Here is a 22,100-nt window from a genome sequence, read left to right as displayed (position 1 = left end):
CTAGAATGTGTAACACTTTGGAGTGTTTTTAATGTTGCAAATGTTGGGCGCAATTACTGTGCAGTTGAGAAATTATGTAGCAAAACTTATGTAGTGAGTCACAAATCTGAATATTGTACATCAGAAATGTCACCAGCACACCAACGGATGATCTCCAAAATGAAGCGTTGTTTGTTCTTGCATATTGTCACATCAAAAATGCAATGTTTCAGGTCCACGGAGGGTCCCCTTCAGGCTTAACATGTTAACGTGTTAAGCCTGATGAATGGGACTCTGCATGGCTCTGAAATTTTGCATTTTTGATGTGACAATATGCGTGAACAAACAACGCTTTATTTTGGACATCATCCATTGTTGTGCTGGTGACTTTTCTGCTGTACAGTGTTATGCGTGGCGCCATCACAGTCACTTCAGCACCCACCTTTCAGCACAAGGGGCATTCGGTAATGAGCGCGGCAGTTATCTACCGACAAACCTTAAATTTGTTGCAAGAATACTTTGAAAAAGGCCCAAAACAGAGCTAAAACTTTGCAGTTAGCATGACATTTTAGTCTTTGCCACACAAAAATTGTCTCTAGCATGTTCATAAATTCCCCCTAGTGCGAAATAGACATATATACAGTAAAGTCCCCATTTTCCGGCATTTAAGCAGCCGGCATCAATGTCCTCCAATGTTTTTTTATTTCTTTTTGCCGGTGGCTTGAGGCACAATAAAAAATTGTCCATTGCTTGGTGCACACTAAAAAAATTTAATTAGCAACTACATTTATTTAGGGGAATGGTTGCTTGAGAGTTACTGTTATCTGGCCCCTATCGATCCCCATGGCTGAAGCATAACTGGGAGTTTACCGTATCATCATCATACCACCTTTCTGTAATCCTCTGCACAGCAGAACAAAACATAGGGGAGAACTATTAGCCAGTAAGCTCTCCTGCCTTGACCACTGCTTTTTAACACTGGAAGCTTACTGACTGGAGGAGATTAAGGGATTGGCTCATTTGTGCGATTGCTCTTCATTGTCAAAGCATCAGAATGTGGGTGAGTTTGCATGCTAATCTGCAGTGTAGGCCATTGATTTCATGAATGTTTTAACAGTTTACTTATATTGTTAGCTCAACAGCGTAATGCAACAATGCTTTCTCTTTAATATCACTTCTGGATTATAATCACATTATTATTTTGAAGGCCTTGAATAGGTTTCCTTTTGTTTTTCTGAACTTGAATAGCCATTTTTGGTAAAGAAGAAAGGAAGCTGTTGCTTGTGATGACTTGGGATATAGCTATTATTAAATGCCTGAATTGTATGAGGGAAAAAACAATCACCATTAATGTCCCTTATTTTTGACCAAGCACATATTAGTTTACATCCATCTATAGTTTAATGTGACATCGGGGTGTCATAAATTAGCTGTGCAGTATCGGATTTCTAAAAACAAGAACATGGCAGGAAAAGTTTTCTCTACTTTGTAAGACTGAATAAAATGGTAAGAAATGACAAAGAAGCATACCTCTGGCAGAGATTGAGTTCGGATACAAATCAAATCTCCAACACTATGTGGATTAACTCGAAAAGATTAGTTTTAAAATCTGTTGTGAGAGGTTTTGCAGACATTTTATACAGGAGAGAAAAATCCATACTGTGTAGGGGAAGACCAAGTGTTTAGCAGCATGTGCAGTTAATTCTCCTGCTAATCTTTAGGATATGGTGTTTTGTAAAATGGAAAGAAAGGTATTCCTTCAAAACTTGTTTAAATGAGCAGTATAATATTTCTGATCTCTCAACTAATCTGCCTTTCTGGTTTTCATATAATGATATCATTATGTAATGTGCTCTTCTGAATAAAGCGCAGACTTAATTCTATTATATAGTGTGATTATTAACAATGGGGACATTGCTGTTGTACGCTCTTATCGGGTCTATTGTTCAAGGTAAAGCATTTAAAAAGTATATGTAGAGGATAGAAATATAGGCTGTAGAAAACTATATTTTTGTTCCATGCTCATTAGCAACTTGGCCATTAGGAAAGAAAATTGAGAAAAGGTCTTATGTGATTGAATTAATTGGCCTGAGGCTAATTTATGGAACAACAGCAAAACGCGTCTGTCACCCAGCACATGCTTAACTTGGCATCCCCACTGTCCAGTTGGATGTGTTGTATTTGATCAGTTTAAGGTACAAAGTAAGCAATTTGTCATCAATGTAGTAGATATTAATAAGAGAGGCAAAGGCTAAAGTGTTCTAGATGCTGCAACTCAAGTTATTTTAAAACTATATGTTTATGGTCATCGACATGGACGTTGGTTGACTGCTTATTATTTTTTTTACTTCTAAGGAGGTAAAATAAGAGCTTTCCTGACATCCATTCAGTTGAATGGTTCTTTTTTCACTGCGGAGGTTCTAGCCACAGTTTTTTTTCTTTTTAGATAATCAAGGGCTTTCTGATTTTACTAAATGAGTTTAGCATCTTCAATAAATTATAGCTGTATTTACATTGAATTTCCAATCATGTGCAGAGGAAATAAAAAATAAACTGGAATTTTCTTTTCACATGATTGGATAATTGTAGTGAATCTTCACTTCAATATGTTGAATGAAGAAACTTCTTCAGTAAATTGGCCTCAATGTTTCTAATCATACCTGTAGATCTTGGACAAATGGGTATATTTATTTATATTGTATTGTTTCCTGGCAGACGTATGTTTTCCCGTCTCTTTGGGAAAATGTGTGCGAGACCTCCCCTTTTGGGCAACAGGAACATACTTCAAAATCACAACAGGAATTTGGATCACCAAAATGCAGATCTGCTTCTTTAGTTAGTGTAACTCTAATAATTTTTTTTACATTTTTCAGTTAAAATGGTCTGAACTTCTGTCAGCCTTTTACTGTCTGAGGCCATGTTTGAAAGATTTATCCTAACTTAGAAGGTAGAGTTTTTTTTTTATTGACAGAATAGACATGCGGTCTCTCTGACTCCTATTCATTTTTTTTGTGTTCTGCATCATGCAGTGTACATTGCGGCTGCTGTGCATACTTGCAAAATTTGTTGGAAAGCTCACCCCCACCAATGTAGGTTTAATCCTAGTTTAACAGGAACACACACAGCAATAAACAGCTGATTATAGGTGGTTTCAGCTTTCCCCAGAGACGCTAAAAAGTGTTTTTATTGCTGTCTGTGTGCAAAATATAATTTAATATGTGGCTAGTGAGACTTTGTAAATAATATATAATTAGGAAGCGCTCAGGCAGAGCCATAACACAAGCAGGCAAGAAGCAAATGAACTGAGAGGAAAACTTTCTAAAAATAGCAATAATAGCCTCACAAGAAAATCTAACCCTTTACCACTTTATCCAAAGCATGGTTTTACATGGAGTTCCTTTTCCTTCTCTCTTTTTTGTTTATACATTTATTGAATTTCCATTCAAACCATATGTAGTTTAGAGTTCAGGGTGGAGAGGCCCCTTGTTTACTTTTTTTTTTCCTTAAAAGTGATGGATAAGTAAATTTTAGCTCAGGTGGGTATAATTACCTTGCCCTGAGACCCTGTTGCTAAACCAGAATTCCTCAGAAAAGCTGTACCTGTAAAAGAAGACTGTAAATGCTTTTCTTTTTTGCTAGTTAATAGGGTGGGGTCCATGTTTGGTAAAACTAGCATTGGGTTTTCATTACAAACGTAAACTAAGTTTCATATGTTTGGACATTCTCCAGTAACACACCTCATATAATTTACATTTATCTTTTCTCTTTTTGCACTGTGTTATATGAACACTCCAATCAGAATGCCCTGTATATGTGTGCCTCAGGCTACGTGCTTTTGGCATTTTTTTTATTTGCCTTTTATTAAATATATTGTATAACAACATCTTGGGTACAGAAATACTGGATAAACTAGTAATGTTCACAGGCTGATCAACCTGCACATCTATAAATGAATGACAACATTGCTGCATGCATCAAAGCTTTAAAGAAGTCTACATCCAAGATCTTTTCCTTACAATATATGCAGGCTTACATCCAATCTTGTTCTGCTATAATAATGTGATGCAAAATCAAATACAACACTTGCTCTTCCATCCGATCCATATGAGATGGAGCTGTACGGTAAGTTCAGCCACATTTAAATTCTTTCCTTCAGATGTAAATTGGCCTCCCAGGTATACCCCTTGACATGAAAGGGAAGCTTTAGATCAATGATCTAGCTTGGCCACTCCACATCTCCAGGCCTGGCTTTGTCAAGCACTGAGATCAGGTGTTGCTTTATTCATTGATTCATTTATGATTTGCTACCACCGATAGAATTTTTGTAAAACAGTCAAGAGACAGAAAATACAGCAGTAAACAGGCATTTTTTTTTACAAGGAAAGGTGGCAAATGAATGTGTAAAATGGTCGTCATCCCAAGAACTGGAACCCAAGCCTAGGTTTTATTCAAGTATAGATGATATACTAATTACATTTTCTGCATGTTGCTGGGTACGAAAATGCCATGGAAAGCACTATACCAGGCACTCCCTTTTTAACTTTTGGTTAATCTTCATTGACATTTTTAAACTCGTTACATGTTTGACTTAGCCAGAAGGTAGTGTCTGGTCTGCCAGTGTTTAGGCTTGCCGAGTTCTCAGTGTATGTGAACTGCTATCTCCAAGCAGCTGTTAGACATGTTCTAACTTGCGCTCGCCTGGGTCGCAGACCAGTTGACTCGTTTACGAATCAGTAGCAAAAATAACACTCGTTTTCGCTGTTGGCGGAAAATGAGTGAAAGGAATCTGGAGCAGCGGATTAACATAAAACTTTGTGTGAAAATTGGCAAAAGTGAGTGAAACTTTAGCTCTGTTACAGCAGGCTTATGGTGAATAATATTCCATGAAGACATCTATTGTTTTTGAATGGTATAGGTGGTTTAAAGTGACACTAAACTCAGGAGTTAAATCTTAAAAATGCATTCCAGTACCTTAAGTATTAACAATACCGGAACTTATTTGTGTATCACTCAGCTGTAGATCATCAAATCATCTCTGAATTCAGCCGACAGCGTCCTTCTTTCTGGAGGGTGGCTACTTTTGTTCCGTGTGCGTTTGTGCGTGTCTGTGTGTGTGTTGTAAAGTAGCCACCACTCCAAGTTTGCTCACATGATGATCCACAATCTCATATTTAGTTTACTAATGTGTATTGAAATTGTAGTCCATCACAAGAGTAAGCTTGGAGCAGTGGCTACTTTACAACACACACAGGGACCATGGGGAACAAAAGTAGCCACCCTCCAGAAGGAAGAACGGTGTCAGCACCAATTCAGAGATGATTTGAGGATCTATAGCCGAGTGAAACACAGTGTCACTTCAGGGAGGTTCGGGAAGAGGTCCATGAAGACTGGAATTCTGGCCTGACAAGTGGATTCTCCACCATGGCCATGCTCTTGCACATGATGCATTAAGTATTTGTGATTTCCGGCCCAGAAATCGATTGCAAAACTTGAAGAACTACCTTATTCCCCTGACTTGGCACCCTGCGATTTTTGGCTCTTGCCAAAATGTAAATGTGCCTTAAAAGGACACATATTTGATGACATTCCAGACATCTAGTGGGCCTTGACAAAGATACTGTGCAGCGTTCTGGAAAACAAATTCCAAGAATGTTTATGGCAGTGGCACAGTCTAGAAAAGTGCTTTGCTTCACAAGGGAACCACAGACGCTAGTGTATAGGTAAGCAAGCATTGTTGCACTTTTTATTATTAGATGTGAGCTGACTGATGCTCAGGACTCTCTTACTCCCTTCTGTGGGAGCCTGCTGCTGGGTGAAAGGCTGACTGCTGATAAGTATAAAGCTAAAAGAGCTGTCTGTTTTGGGGAACACATTAGAGGGCATCCTGTTAGTGTGGAACTGTAACCAGCAAATGTTTTATTCATTGCTATGAACTTGCTGTATGAAGCCCTCCTGCATTGCAACTGTGTTTGCTGTTTAGCCGGATACAAATGCAGCACTACCTGCTGGAACTGTTCCAGGGAGCCCCTATGTTGTGCATGGTTTACCGCTGCCAATACTGGCGATACAATAGTAAATAAAACCTTGTAAAAAGAACATGTTTTATCCTCTCCCTTTCTGGCAAGTTGTGTGTTAAAAGTACACTCAAGTTCTGCACACCTATGCTATGTCTCACTTCCTGAGTGTGTTGAAAAGCGCATTCCTTGCTGGGCCCTGTTGTTGTTCTTTCAGCTAGCCTCTATGTCAGTACCAGACAGAGAGAACTAAGATTTAACACACCGCCCACTGGAAAGAGAAGCATAAAACATGTTCTTATACAGGTTTCCTCTGATTTTATTATATTATTGTATATATTTTATAAAAAGATCCCTAATTTTGTAAACTAGATTTTTAATGATTTCCATGTCAAGAGTCCCTTGTTCATAACATTTGTCACAAATAGCGTATTTGTATATTTTTTTAACCTGTTTTATGCAATGTGCATTGCTATGTGTTTATAGAGAGAAGTACCAGATGTTAGTTAGAGTTTTTAATGGAATGGGCTTTATTGATAGGTTCTAACAGAAGTTACTTTTAGTATGCGTTTTATAGTCTCTTTGCACAGCTGCCATTACAGACATGGATAGTATATTTATGATGCCTTCCACTGCTGCAGGGAGCAATGGTAGTACACTTTGTTTCCAAATACCTTTTTTTTTTTTTTTTGTAGAACCTGTTAAGAAATGTATCTATCTTCTTTTTAGAGACCAATCTTTTATAAAGGTTTTCAATCTAAATAGCTACTGTTTCAAAATGCCAAGTTATATTGCATGAGACAAATGACCTGTGTAATTGTAAAGTATATACAATTCCTGTGTCATTTTGAAGCATCCGACTACAATGTATGTTGAAAGTAAATGAGGAACGTGTGTTCACTTTAAATAACCAGTCATGTGCAAGGAAATATAGAATGAAATTTGCTAGCTCTTGATTTGTTGATTGATGTGAATGCAGATTTATTTTATTGACCTAGGTCAGTGACATTCACTACTAAAGGTGAACTGGCTCACTGAGGCTAGTTTACTGGAAAAAAAAAATGATCAAACAAACTTGTGTAAAGATTCACTTTTTTTGAATCCATTCATGTACAGGGATTTTGTTTTCACATGATTGGATGTGTGACATAAATCATTAATTTATTGTTTGCATTTTGTCAAATCCTTTAGTAAATCAGCCCTGCTGTTTTTGAGGTTTTTCTGTGCCTGCATGATCATTGCATGTGTTTGTGTTGCTGAACTCTACTGAAATTATTAGCTCACAAGTGCATGTAAAAACTACAAGCAAAGGATTTTGTAAGGCATTTCATGAGTGATGGGCCCACACTATACGGGATACTGGTGCTCGGTGTCGACGACTCCTGATAGAAAAAATATTGTTACTGGTACTCCATACCGAAAAAACGGTATCGGTGCATCCCTAATTCTCAGTATTCACAAGGCTTATTTTAAGTTATTTAAAGGACAGGTTCACACTTAGTAAACTTGTTCTTTTAACCATTTCACTGTTACAGAGGTAAGGGTTGCAACAGAACTGCTTTCTCATGGCCACTACATTCCCTTCTGCTTTAAGCTCATTGTCTCTGCAGTGACCATGAACCTATAGCAGAAGGGTGCCCTAAACTCTACTAATTTATAAATAGCTGTGATCAGCATCGTAAAAGATGCTGATTACAGCCATTCCTTAAAAATATCTAATGTTTACTAGGGATGCAATGAAACCGGTATTTGTGCTGATATTGGGCATTTTCATGGGTACTCGTTCACGAAAAATGCCCTGATACTAAGCGCGGACACCGGCGGGTTTAAATTTTTAAACCAAAAGCCGGCGCTGTAAATAGGTTCCAATCAGTGTCCCTGCAGCCTTCCTGTGAATCACTGTGCCTGTATACAGCACCAGAAATTTAAAAAAACCTGTATCCCATCGCATTCCTGACCGGATGAAAGCCCAGGTAAAACAGACGGGTGCGGCAGTGACAGCAGATGCCTCCGCAAAACACAAGTCCAAACAGAAAGTCCCTCGCACTCCAATGCAATGCCAAGTCAATCTTGTTTATTGACTAAAAATAGTGTAGCATTTTACAGCTGTGCCCTAAACGCTACTAATTTATACAGCTGTAAAATTTACAGCACCAGCCACACAACCCACCATAGAATCTGCACACCCACTGGAAAGTCTGTACAATCACCTCGGAGCCCACTCAGCTCACACTAATTTGTGGGAAAAATCAATCACAGAAGCAGGATGTGACATTCTTGTGGGTGTCCTGTATGCCAATTGTGAACGGAACGCCTCCAGGTTGCAATATTTCATTGAATGTTTTTGACCAGTTTAGAACTTTACAGCAGCTACAGTTTTAATGGGAATATTAATTTTAATAGTATTACATTCCAAATTGGCTTGTGCAACAATTATATATATATATACTAAATTCATTTTTTTTAAAGCTTTTTTTCATTTGTTTATAAAGTGGAATTACCTTTTAAGGCACTTTTAAAAGGAAACTGTCCCTCAGTCCATTCCCTTATCGGCTCACTGCCATCAACTGTAACCACTAGAAGCTGCCTGTATATATAATCCTGCTCCAAAGGAGCAGCTAAACCAGCTTATTTTTCGGTATGCTGTGTGAATAAAAATGCATAACAAACATATAGAGGGGGTGTGTCAAATTTTACTGCAAAAGTAGAAATATACTTTCAGTACAAGTGTTTTAATAAGTCAAAGCACATTACAGTAACTCATAACATCCATTAAACACTATCCCTTTTCTATGTACTAAGCTTGCTAAAAGTAAAATTTGATTGGTTGCTTTAGATCACTGCATTTATTATGTTTTCTGCTCCTGGCATTTGCCTAGTTGATTAAAGCCATTTATGTTTATGAAGATAAAATGGAACCTGCCACACTGTACTTCGGTTTCATTATTTTCAAGCTAGCTAATGTTTATTTTGTGTATTTGCTTTTTGTTGGGTTATGAAATATTTTTGAGTTTTGAAAAATAATTTGATCAATTTGGGAAATGCGCTCTTCCTAATTTCCAATTTGTGTTATGGCGTAATAGTAACATTTGGCATATATATTTTTGTTTGTCTGGATACTGCACATTTTTTACAGTACGGATCCACTCCTCTTGACACTTGGCTGCACTTAAACACAACAGATTTCATCCACATTACCCACCAGTGCTGAGAAAACATCAGCAGATTGCTTGTTGCTAGGAGACAGCTGAAAAGTGAAATCGCTTTTTTTTTTTGTACTTGTAAATTCAGTTCTTTGACAGTTCTACTTTTATAGAGCAAAATATATTCAGTCACTACAAAGAAAAATGCATCACCTGCTCAGATTCTAATTTTAGAGAGGGGACTTTGTGGATTATGACTGCGGAGAAAGCTTAAGTGATTTACATGTTCTGCTATCTAATCTGCCCAAAGATATGTAGTGATCTAAATAAAGCATAACAAATAGCTACTTTATTTAGCTATATTAGCATCGGTGATACCTCTTTGGCTTGGGGCTAAGTGCTTAATTCAGCTCATCGTAGGAGCATCACTAATATGATACATGAGCACTTGCTAGAAGGTGAAAACAAATATTTGATTAGCTACTTGGAAGAGCACTGCTTATTTGTTTGTTTTTTTATTTTGCTGTTTTGTTCTTTATGGAATAAATTGTGCTAGCTGAAAATTCACAGGATTACATATGGATTATATGTTGCCAAGTCTCTCGTTTGAAGACTTCGGCATTGTGTTTGAGATTTAGGGCCTGCTCTCACATGATGTTTTTGCTGCATTTTCCAGTGCAGGCAATATGCATGGACACGAGAAAAAATATTTAATATAAGCCATTTCCACAAAAAAGAGCATTGCAGTAAATTGGGGAAAATTATCCTGTATGCTCTATTTTTGCCGGAAAAGTGAATTGAAACTAATTTATATATTTAATGCAATATGATTGTACAGTGTCTTTGAGGTTTGACATATAGGTCATTTTAAAGACTCAAAAAAAAAAAGAACTTGCAAAATTTTGTCCCACTATTTTTAAAATGACACTAAACTCAGCAGTTAAATCTTAAAAATGCATTCAGCTACCTTTTAACTATTGATGAAAATGTAGCTTGTTTGTTTATCACTCAGCTGTAGATCCTCAAATCATCTCTGACTTGGTGCTGACACTGTCCTTCCTTCTGGAGGATGGCTTCTTTTCTTCCCCATCGTCCCTGTGTTTGTTGTAAAGTAGACACCACTCAAAGCTCGCTCCTGTGATTGACTACAATCTCAATACAAACTAGTAAACTAAAGGCGAGAATTGCATCTTTCATGGGAGCAAGCTTGGACTACATCTGACCTGTGATGTGCCTTGTAGTGTCAGCCATCCCTAAAGCAGAAAATAAAAAGGGAGAAGATGACAATACAACTTGGTAACTAAAAGTTGATGGTTTCCCCCAGTGTTATAAGGTGATGTTGTAGAAGGCACAATCTTGAACCATATTTTTGGGGTTTTGATAAAGTCTCAAACATACAGTGGGGGGGATTTATCATAATTGGAGCAGACAAAAACTGGAGCAGATGTGCATGACAACCAATTAGCTTCTCTCTTCAGTTTGTTCAGTTGAGATTTGAAAATAAAAAAGAGAAGCTGATTGGTTGCCATGCACAGCTGCTCCAGTTTTGATAAGTTCCCCTAAATATGTCTGGACATTTATGGAGTTGGAAGGAGTGAATGGTAATTGATTTCTGATGGGTAAAAATAGTGCTTCTAGTACTATCAATCCACAGGTGAGGCTTCACAGGCTGCTTACATACAAGACGTTTTTATATGTGATATGTCTATCACTATATCACATGTAAACACAAATAGAAACAAAGCGCCCTTATGACTTGTGTTTGTGTGTGTGTGTGTATATATCTAGTTTAGTTTCACACACACACCACCGGCTGATGCCAGTATTTCCAGAGATTACCGTAAGCGGGGATCATATGGCCATCCAGTGTAGTTCTACTGAGTTTAGACCAGCACAGTTGTCTTTCTAAGTTGTAAATGTTCTTTTTAATTCAGTATTTTAAGAAAAATAAACTTAATTGATGAGGGCAAGCCACCTATTTGTGTTTTTACATTCTGGAATTCGCACCTAGGTACTGTAGTAACATATATACACGTGCGTGACTAAAGTATTCCTTTTGTAGGTATGTGTTGTCAGTAGATTTAATTTGTCTGTTTCATAGTTTCCTAACTTGTGTCTGCAACTCTTCTTCTCGGATCCCCGCTGGGGAGAGCAGCGGGGATCCAGAGAAGCGGCGGGAGGAGAGGACAGTGCGATCTACCAGTGATCGCTACGCGATCGACTGGTAGATCGCGATCGACCTTGTGGGCACCCCTGCTGTATTTCATGTCCTTTAGTCTACTGGGTTTGCCTACTTTTTAATATTCTTTTTTTTTTCTTACCTGCATGTGTTCATTTTTTTACACGTGTGTGTGTGTGTGTAACTGGAATATTTACCATGTTTGCATGTGTGAAATGGTTTTTATTTTTATGAGTTATCACCTACAAGTCTAAGTGGTAGCCAGTATGTATGAGACAAAGTTAACAGGCCTAAACAATTGAAAAGAAAATAAAAGGCAAGTATTTTGGCCTTGGTATGGTGTTAATGAAATTCAAAGGTGGTAGTTAATGGTATGCCATTGACCTTGTAATAAAAGAAGATAAGAGTGAGGTGTTGATATGTTGGTAAGAAGATACAATGCTCTTTCTTTCTAATGGTTTTGTTTTTATTCATGTCACACCACTGCAGTGACAGCTGTTTGGGATGTGTCACGTTGAATTCACTGAACACCCACAATCTGTCATTTAAATTTAAAATGTAAAAAGGTTGGCGCTGTGGCTTTTTTCACAACTACGGATGTCCTTTATTTCCTTTTATGATAAAGGGCTGTCACCTTGTCTGTAAAGATACCATACAATTATATCTGCTCCCTTAGCATGCCATCTAAAGTTCTTTTGGCCACCAGGTTTGTAAAAATAATGAGTTGTTACTGTTTAGTTACTTGAATGTCAATGCTTAATTATTTGCATTATATATAGATTTTTTAAAACTAGTCGCTCAGAGTAAATAAGGCATTTATTCCTTATTTAACTTCTTAAAGAAAATGGTATTAAGTGCATCCAACAAAGAATGATTGCAGATTTGTCTGGTTTTTCTCTCTTGGTCAACTACAAAGTGCCTCAAATAAAAGGGTGTAGTCAGTTTGTCAGTTGCTTAAAGCCCAACCCCAGGCTTGGACCCCCCCCAATATGTCCACTCCTCCCCATCCATTAACAGCCCCCCCACACGCACACACACACACACTTTAAATTTAAAAAAAAAATACTCTTTTTCTAGGTGTCTCTGAGCAGGCCCAGTGAGCTGACACCTCTTCACTCTCTTCTTCCTCCTCTATTTCATTTTGACTGCTGTAGAGAGCAGCACCATGCAATGACAACACAATGTTCTCGGCTGCATTCATGGCAGTGGATTGATCTTGGAACAGGCAGTGGATGCTTACAGGCAGTGGATTGATCTTGGAACAAATATCAGTGCTGGATCTCTGATTGGGTAAGTCTGAGGTGGGCAGTGCCGGAGAGGAATATTGCAGCTGCCAGGGGGATCAATTTTTGCATTTACAAAAAAATTATTTTGCCTAAGCTGCAATTGGGCTTTAACGTTACAGGGTTACTTTTTTCATTTCTATGGCACAGAAGTATTTAGGCAAACTGCTTTGTCAAGTGGTGACTGTCCAACTACTGGTCGGCAATTGAGAGTTGTGTTTTGCCAGCAGCCTCATCACTGTTACCATTTTGTAGTGCATTAATGCGCAACGTTGAAAGCACCATGCAATGGTGCCATTGTGTATTCATGAACAATAAAGAATCAAAGCCATATCTTTTACCTTTTTTCTTCATGCTTTTTGGCCATACTGCTAGTGGTGCATGTCAAAAAACGTTTGAACTACTACTACTCTGGATCATCCCTGAGTTTCTGCTGTAGATTTTCACTTGTCTCCAATATTTTGATTGGCTTTTTTGCATGACAGAATATTTTCACCACTCAGAGGTGTCTTGACAGCTGCTATAGATGCACGTTGCTTAACCGTACTGGTTTGTTAACTCATGCACTCTCCATTTATTGCAACACTTCTAATAAAAATAGCTTATTCTAAACCAGTTTAATGTATACGTACATTATGCATTTTATCTGCACAATTTGGAGAAGATTGGAGCAGATAATCAAATAATGGAAAGGTTATAAGGAGAAATCACAGCTTGATGCTTGGCAGTATTATATAAAGTGTGTAGCTGTTGGATCTTGTGTCATTATCAACGTAACATCTGCCCATGTATGGACAACATTAATCCTCTTGAGCTTATTTAACCATGAATGCCCAGCTAAGCATTCAACGCTGCGATGCCATGAATAAATCATAGTGTGTTAGATCTAAAACATTCAAAGCCATTCTCCTTTTTCATGGATGTGATAGGTATGGCTCTCTCATATCAGAACAGCTTGAAGTGAACAAGTCCTGTGATTGATGTTCACAACAAAGCATGGAAAGTGCTGGACACTGAGCAGTTTAATGTAGCGATAATAGCTCAGTATGCATAGATGAAATGAATCTTTTAAGCGAGATGTGTGAATTAAAGGTGGAAACCTATTGCAAAGTCTCTGAAGAAGTCACATTGACAGACAGCATTCTGCAGCCTTTGCTTTCAGATGTTGGTGTCTGGAAACATGATTAATGAGAGCCCTGTCACTTGAAATTCATTTCAGGTATTATCTCCTCAGTGTTAAACCAAAGTAATTCATTGTAACATAGATGGATGATTTTTATAATAACATGCATACACAAGGTTAGCAAGGTAATAACTTTGGCAGGGTAATATAAAACATGATTAACACAACTTTGTCCTCTGACTATTATACATTTGGTTGAACTTGATTAGAAGAAGTCCAAAAGCTGGCAATTTTATTGCAGCAGAAATTCAATTAGCATACCCCTGATTTCCCGCACACTTTATCATGCGAGTTGTTGAAATAAATTATATATCGGGATATGATTCACTGAATATTAATTGAAATGTGGCTTTCTTTCCTCATTTTGGAATTAGGTGCAATGCGTACTCGTAGTGTTTCTGTGATTTACTTGTGGAACTTATTTGCACTGTCACCATTGTGAAGTGTTTTTTGTTGACCAAATAACATGTATTCTATCAAAAGGAACCTGTGACCAGGTTATGGACACTTAAATAGTTTCATATTTTTACAAGCTGTAAAGTAGCTCTTTCAGTCCTCTGTTGCTGCAGTCGCTGCGGCAGAATTGACCCTAGAAAAATCACACCAGCATGCAGCTCTGGACGCTGATATGAAATCTTACAATCATTAATTAAACAAACATATTTTTATTCTACTTACAATTACTGTTTTTTCCACTTCCTGGTCCTGTTGGGCAGTAGTGATGCAGCATGTGCCCAAGTGTTGGTTTCTGGGAAAGATACATCAGCAGAACATTGCTGGGAAATCTCATCTGTAATCTCACGAGATCTCAGAGAGGCATTTTCCTCCCCTGTGATGATATGCACGGTCACTTGTCCCAGTTTTCCTGGAAGTAAGGAGATATAGTAATCAGCCCTTAGGAAAAATTGCCCACTGTGAGAAGAATGGGGAGGAAAATAAAGTATGCAAAGTATGTGTCTGTTTGTAGATTGTCATTACTAAACATTTCTAAATGTGTCTTTGTCTTTTCAAAGATATGGGTAAAGGTCCTCTTCAAGTTGCATTGAATTCCGTGTTATGTAAACTTGTACACTATTTGATATAATGGTTGTTTGTGGCTGCATGAATAAAAGATGTCTTTTGCACAAATATACTGTATATGACAGTTTTTCATTAGACAGGCGCATATCTAAGTTAGGTGATGGGTGTGACGATGTTGTTGCTTTTTTTTAAGGGCTTCTTTTCAATATCGCAACATGCATTTAGTGCAATGCAGTGGTATTCTGTACGCCATTCCAATGCACCTCCAAAAGGGTTGCAGTGCGCTGCCAAAGAATTGTGCATGCACTGTTTTGTTTTTTGCGGTGCATCGCAAAGCATGTTAGTAAATTGCTTTCCACTGTGCTGCAATACACGTTCATCATCACTTTGCATTGGGGTGCCATTCAAATGAATGTTTGAATAACTGAAAGGACACATGCTGCAATTTAACTTAATGCACACTGACACATATGATGTGAACAGGGTTCATAGTTACATAGTCAGGTTGAAAAAAGACACAAGTCCATCGAGTTCAACCTATAGAGATAAGAGAAGAAGAAAAACCTTAAGCATAACGCTATGCCCACAGTTACCCACTGTTCATCCAGAGGAAAAAACACACAAAACGTACAAACAGCGCTCTTGTACTGATAATAAGGGGGTGAACAATGTATGACCCTAGATCGTGTGCAGCCCTAAAACCCAGGAGGAGTGCCTGTGTATCGGAAAACTTGAAACAAAAAATCAAAAAGGGCGCAACGCTAGGTGGGCTAACTGACCGGGTCGGGAGACCCAGGGAAGATGACAGGAGAATAGTGTAACAATGGGTGCACTGGGCGAAAAACCGGAGGATAGCTGAGGAAAAGGAATAAGCACTTCCTTTTCCTCAGCTATCCTTTTCCTCAGCTATCCTCCGGTTTTTCGCCCAGTGCACCCATTGTTACACTATTCTCCTGTCATTTTCCCTGGGTCTCCCGACCCGGTCAGTTAGCCCACCTAGCGTTGCGCCCTTTTTGATTTTTTGTTTCAAGTTTTCATCCAGAGGAAGGCAATCAAACCCCCCTGTCTATAAAGCATGGTTCAATTTGCTCCAACAGGGGAAAAAATTTCTTCCTGATCCCATAAGGCAATCATATATTTCCTGGATCAACAATCACTGGCGCTTACTATATCTATAATAACTCAATATCCAGTAATATTCTGTGCATTTAGGAATACATCCAAATATTTTTTTAAACAGTTAACTGAGCTAGCTAGAACTAGCTCCTGGGGGAGTCTATTCCACATTTTCACAGCTCTAACTGAGCTGAACTAAGAATCCTTGCCGCTTAAACCTCTTTTACTCCAGACACAAAGAGTCCCCCCTTGTCCTTTGCAGTGGCCTTAAAGTTAATAATTTGGCACCAAGCTCACTATACGATTCATGTATTTATACATAGTGATCATGTCCCCCCTTAATCACCTCTCCTCCAGACAGAACAAATTCAAGTCAGTTAATCTTTCCTCATAGCTGAGCTCCTCCATGCCTCTTATGCGTTTAGTCGCCCTTCGCTGCACTTTCTCCAGTTCCACAACATCCTTTTTGTGAACTGGTGCCCAAAACATAACTGCATATTCCAGATGAAGTCTTACTAATGCTTTGTACAGGGGCAGGATTATGTCTCTATCTCTGGTGTCTATACCCCTCTTAATACAAGAAAGTATTTTGCTTGCTTTAGAAACTGCAGTTCGACATTGCATGCTATTATTGAGCCTGTTATCTACCAGTAACCATCATTGACTCCCCCAAACTTACTCCCCCTAGAGTGTATGACACATGCATGTTTTTTGTCCCCAAGTGCATAACTTTACATTTATCAGCATTGAAACTAATTTGCCAAATAGATGCCCAATCATACAGTGCTTGTAGGTTGGAGACATCCTGTAAGGCAGGGGTGCCCACAAGGTCAATTGCGATCTACCAGTCGATCACATAGCGATCACCGGTAGATCACGATGTCCTCTCCTCCTGCCGGCGGGGCTTCTCTGGATCGCCACTGCTCTCCCCATCTGTATGCAGCAGGGATCCGAGAAGAAGTGAAGGAACCGCTGCAGCCCGCGGCGGAGGGCGTAGCCGCTGTCACTGAACTAATGCCGAGCGGTGAGGAGAGAGACGCTCGGCCTGGATCTGACAGTCGGCGCCTCTCTCCCCCCTCACTGCCCGGTCTTCATTCTGTGACAGCGGCTCCAAAACCCCCGCAGCTGAAGTGTTCTGTCACTTCTCATCGGATCCCCTGCTGCCACTGCCGGGGAGAGCAGGGGGATCCATGGGAGAAGCTGAGCCCCCCCTGTGTGCGTGGCCGAGCGGCAGAGGATTGGTACATATCAGTGATATGTACCAATCCTTTGTGCAGGACAAACACTGGAGCGATCAGCTGATCACTCCAGTGTTTGTAAATAACTGGGGACACATAGTACTACTGTATGTGCCCTTTTGTTGAGCCTGCATTGATTAATGCTCAATATACACTGTCTGGCCAAAAACAAAGTCACACCTGGACCACCTTTAATAGCTTTGATAATGGCACACATTTGCCATGGCATCATTTCAATTAGCTTATGCGATGTCACAAAATGTATTTCCGTCCATAGTTACTTGAATTTTTCATAAAGATTTTGTAGTGATGATGGGAGAGTCTGACCACTGCGTATAGTCTTCTCCTGCACATCCCAAAGATTCTCAATGGGGTTAAGGTCTGGACACTGTGGTGACCAATCCATGTTTGAAAATGATGTCTCATGATCCCTGAACCACTCTTTCAAAATTTTAGCCCAATGAATCCTGGCATTGTCATCTTGGAATATGCCTAATGTGCCATCTGGGAATAAAAAATCCACTGGTGGAAAAACCTGGTCATTCAGTGTATTCACAAAGGCAGCTGACCTAATTGTTTGGGACATAATGTTGCTGAACCTAGACCTGACCAACTGAAGCAACGATAGATCATAACACTGCCCAAAATCCAGTCGGTCCCTTTCTTTATTTTGGCCGGGCAGTGTAGCTCTTTGCATCTGGAGTGAATGAGCCCTTAAGGTTTCACTGCCCCTTTTGCTGGATAGCTTTGTCTGCATTTGTATGTAGAGAGAGTAAAATATGGACTTGTGAAATACCAAATAATTAGTACGCTAAATACAATTGTGTGTGTTAACTACACAATTGGCATAGCACATCCTTTTTCGCAGTCGTGTCCACTGGGGCTTGTTTATTAAAACTGGAGAAAAAAAAAAGGTAAACAAAGTTGGTACCCATAGTTACAAGTCAGGTTCTTTCTTTCATGTTCCAGATAATAAACCATAAAACCTGACTAATAAGGTAAACAATACTGTCTTTGTTCTTTATTTTATTTTCTCCTATATTATAAAGTGTTTCCTTCTTTATTGGCATTATACTAAATATAGTACTGCAGTTCTCCTTTAGGCTTATATAGCCTTATGACTGGAAATTTCTGCAGAACAATAGAACAGTTCTACTTATCACCTCTATGTGGTCAAAACATTGTAGCTCAAGGGTGGGACTTTTAACTCGCTCTCAACCTATTGGAAGGAATTTCAAGTGTGCTTTAAGTTCCTCTCTTTTTTTTTTGTTTGACAGTTTTGACACTTGAAGAAAAAGATGATGGAGGTAATTTCACTGAAACGAATTAGCTGTGCAGCCCTGTTCCTGGTTGTTATGTACATATACTGCTTGCTTTTCACATTCTACATGTGAGCAGTTCTGTGTACTTTGGTATTTTAATAAATGATAATGCGCGAGGAGAAGGTGCTGTCTTTTTCTGTTTTGCATATTCTATAAGGATCTTTCCCAATAGCCTTGTGGACCGCAACCTCTCCCGAAGTGTCTGGTTTAGAAGATTTGGTTGATGCCGGAGTGCTGAGATTAAAACTTCTTTTTTTTTTTACATATAATTTCATAACAAAGAGCTCATTTCATGTCTTGTGTTTTTTTAATAATCATAATAACATTACAATGACTGCCACCAAAGGTAGCTGAAGTTAAACCTTCACATAAAGCTGCCCCACCCCCTTTATCATTGTAAGCGGTAAGTACATTTATTGCTACATTATTGCTGGATCGGCATGCTTCTTTGTGGAAACTAAATCAAGATAGCTTTGAATGTCTTTCTTTTTTTTTTTCTTAACTGTCAGAGTAGCATCACTTCTTGCAGAACCTGCACACATTTTACCAAGATAGATAAATCCTATAGTGTTGGATTGTCAAGGACACTGCCTTTAGCATTCAATCATTCGCACTTGGAAAGTCGAAGTTCCTCTGAGATGAGAAGGTGAGGTATATGCACAATAACAGTGCAAAGTGCCTGACATGTTACTTCATTGATTTCTTGGAAAAGATGACAAAATACATTTGCAGAGTTTTAGGTTAAGCGTTCATGTCAGGATAGGCTTAATGAAATGGCAGCTATCCGTGCAAAATACATTGAAGGGAAATGGTTTTTGGTAAAGTTTACTTTAAACATTTTTGAGTATGTTAGCAAGTTTATAAACTGATGTTTTTTTTCTTTCTTCCTTAAGCTTTGTATATAGTGGGGAACGATGAGAACCTCTATGAGGTCTTTATTGCCGGTGTCACCTGAATTTCTGTCCTAGTAACATTTCTGGTCAGAAGGATGCCATGAACATGGCTTCACTAGTTAATATCTGTGCATAAAGGGTTTATACTTTTACTTATCGTTCTAAATATGTTAAGGGTAGTGAATCTAATGATACTTGACAAAATGGGTTCCTTTATAGCAGTCTTAATAAGTAAAATTAATTTTCCTTGACAGTACATGGTATTTCGGAAAGTGTTTTTCCGTAAATCATCTGGGCTGCCTCTCAACCATGAAAAGTTCTAATGAATTTGACTTTCCCCTTGTAATCATGCCTGGTGCGCAGGAGAATACTCGTTTGGTATAGTAAATGTGGACTTGTTATACATGTGTAGACAAATACTAATATTTCTCTTGTCAGCATCTTGTTATCATGTTTACATCTTTTTTCCTGTACCAGTTATTATCCAGGTGATTACTGTGTTCTTGTGTGGTATATTTACATGTGTATCTGTACAGCAAATTGACTTAAGTCTAGGCAGTTTCTGCTGTTTGGGTGTAGTAGAACTATTGTGCACTAAAGGGAAAAATCAAAACTGGAGAAGACAAAATCTGGAGCAGTTGTGCATGGCAACCAAGCAGTTTCTATCTTTCATTTTCAAAGAAAGTGTCAGTCATGAAAGTCAAACTTTTTTTTGCCCCTTCCCAATCCTGCTGTAAGGACTTACCTTAAATGATGCCTCTTGATTCGATCATCTTCTTCTTTACTGTCCTTTTCATCTGTCCCTCCAGCACTAGTGCGGTTCTCCGATCCAGCACTGACTCCTCTGTGCTAGCTGGCACTTCCTGTGCCACGGAGTCTGTGCGGGTGAACGCTGCTCCATAGACTTACCTTGTGTGTCTTCTTTTCCCCCTGGTTGAAGATCTGAAATGCCCATGCGCCCGCCCCAAGATCCTTTGCTGCCACCCGAGACTCTGCAGTTGTTCGGACCGGAGCGCGCGTCGAAGACGCAGTTAAGTTTTAACCTCTTTTAAAAGGTTTTTGTGTTCGCATATATCTACTTATTGCTAGCAGTAGATATATGCAAAAACACCAGAGGGTTTCATAACCCTTTAACTGAACAAACTGAAGAGAGAAGATGATTTGGGTACTATGAGCAATTGCTCCAGATTGTGTCTGCTCCAGTTTTTGTGTTATGTCCACATTTGCTTGTGCAGCTGTTTTGCCCACATATTTGTTTTTCCTGTATGTAGTGTTTATCCTGTAGCTAACATTTCATTATCCAGAAAGCAGAGTTTACTTCCTTATTTCATGTTGCTTTCACTGCTGTTGAAATTTTGTGAGACATCAGACAGTTGGGTATCAAGATGTAGCTCCTGGCTGGAAAGTAGAGAGGCTGCTGATATGATCAGCAATTTGTGGCTGCCTTTTGTCATCCACATTCACATTGAAGACTTGAAGTAAACATGGAGTAGGGAGAGCAGACTCTTCATCTGTGCTTTATTGTTATTTGCACTTTTTATCATTTTGTGTAAAGCTCAATGGGCAATTTATTACGTTTTAGGGTATCATTGCTATGCAAGGTCTGCTTAAATATACTGATAGACAGGCAGGAATGATGGTGGATATGTATTGCTTTTCAGTTTCAATCAACCAGTTGGTAGGCATGTGCTGTTTTTTTTTTTTTTATTATTATAATTATTATTTTTATCATTGTTGTTGTTTTCATATCATAAGAGTAGATATGGTTGCCAAATACCATATCTATAGAAGCAAGTTGCTTTACTGTAAAGGGTCAAAAACCATTTTAATGGTCAATCAATACAATGGTAGTATTTGGGTTAAAGGTAGAGACTGGTGAGGTGTGTCGGCACTTGGCTTCTGGTTTCTCTTATTTATAACACCAGGGATGATTCCAAACTCCGTTCCTGTTCACATGTGAGTTTTGGGTCTTCTTGCACACCTGTGTGTTTATAGTTCCTAGGTAGCAATAGACCATACAAAATCCAGTAGGGACAGTGGGATCCCACATCATGGCCACAGTAGACGTGCAGGTGTTGGAACTCCAGCACAGCAATTTAACAAATAGAGTCCCCCAGAGAGATAAACTGTCATCCTTTGTCAGAAACTGAAATATCTGTTTTGGATGGTCCGACCCTTTATTACAGTGATGACTAAAATCAAGAATACAGGAACCAGTCAATGCCATACCTGAATCTCCCCTCATATCAGCTGTAGCTCAGAATTACAAATCTGTTTGCAAGGAGTTGAGATTTAAAGGATAACTCTGGGCAGAATTTGACTTGACCCTTTGCAATGGGGCTACCCCCTTACTGCAAGGATTAAGTGCTTGTTTGTGTCTAGGTGCTAAAAAAAAAGAACGGAATGGGGAGCCGGCTGGCAGCTACATAGTTCCCTGAAGGCCTGTCCTCTCCTTCACTGCAGCGATGATATGTCCCTCTGCGTCCTCCTGTCCCTGTGAAGAATGGGATGATTCAAGGATCCTTGAACTGCTGTAGCGGAGGGAGAGAGAGGTTCCAGAGACCGGCCTAAAGGTGCCCATGCACTGTACGATTATCGCACGAGAATCGCGGGAAATCCTGCGATCGTACGATAATTGAAAACTGTATGGAAGGCGTGCAACCGTTTCTACTGTACGGTCGCACGTCTTCCGTCGAACAAGCAGGCTGGAAAACCCGCCGGGAATCGTAC

General features: G+C 39.1%; 1 protein-coding gene across 1 annotated transcript in view; it reads left to right on the top strand.

Annotated features, from left to right (window-relative positions):
• LOC108802097 (DNA primase large subunit-like) overlaps window positions 1–22,100 on the top strand; it is a gene marked incomplete at its 3' end in the record, with an annotated part of 66,384 nt that overhangs the window by 33,145 nt on the left and 11,139 nt on the right. The window lies entirely within an intron of this gene.

This window comes from Nanorana parkeri, unplaced genomic scaffold (genome assembly GCF_000935625.1).
Source record: "Nanorana parkeri isolate BGI_ZX_2015 unplaced genomic scaffold, ASM93562v1 scaffold2658, whole genome shotgun sequence".
Classification (NCBI taxonomy): domain Eukaryota; kingdom Metazoa; phylum Chordata; class Amphibia; order Anura; family Dicroglossidae; genus Nanorana; species Nanorana parkeri.
This window is presented reverse-complemented; position numbering and strand designations above follow the sequence as displayed.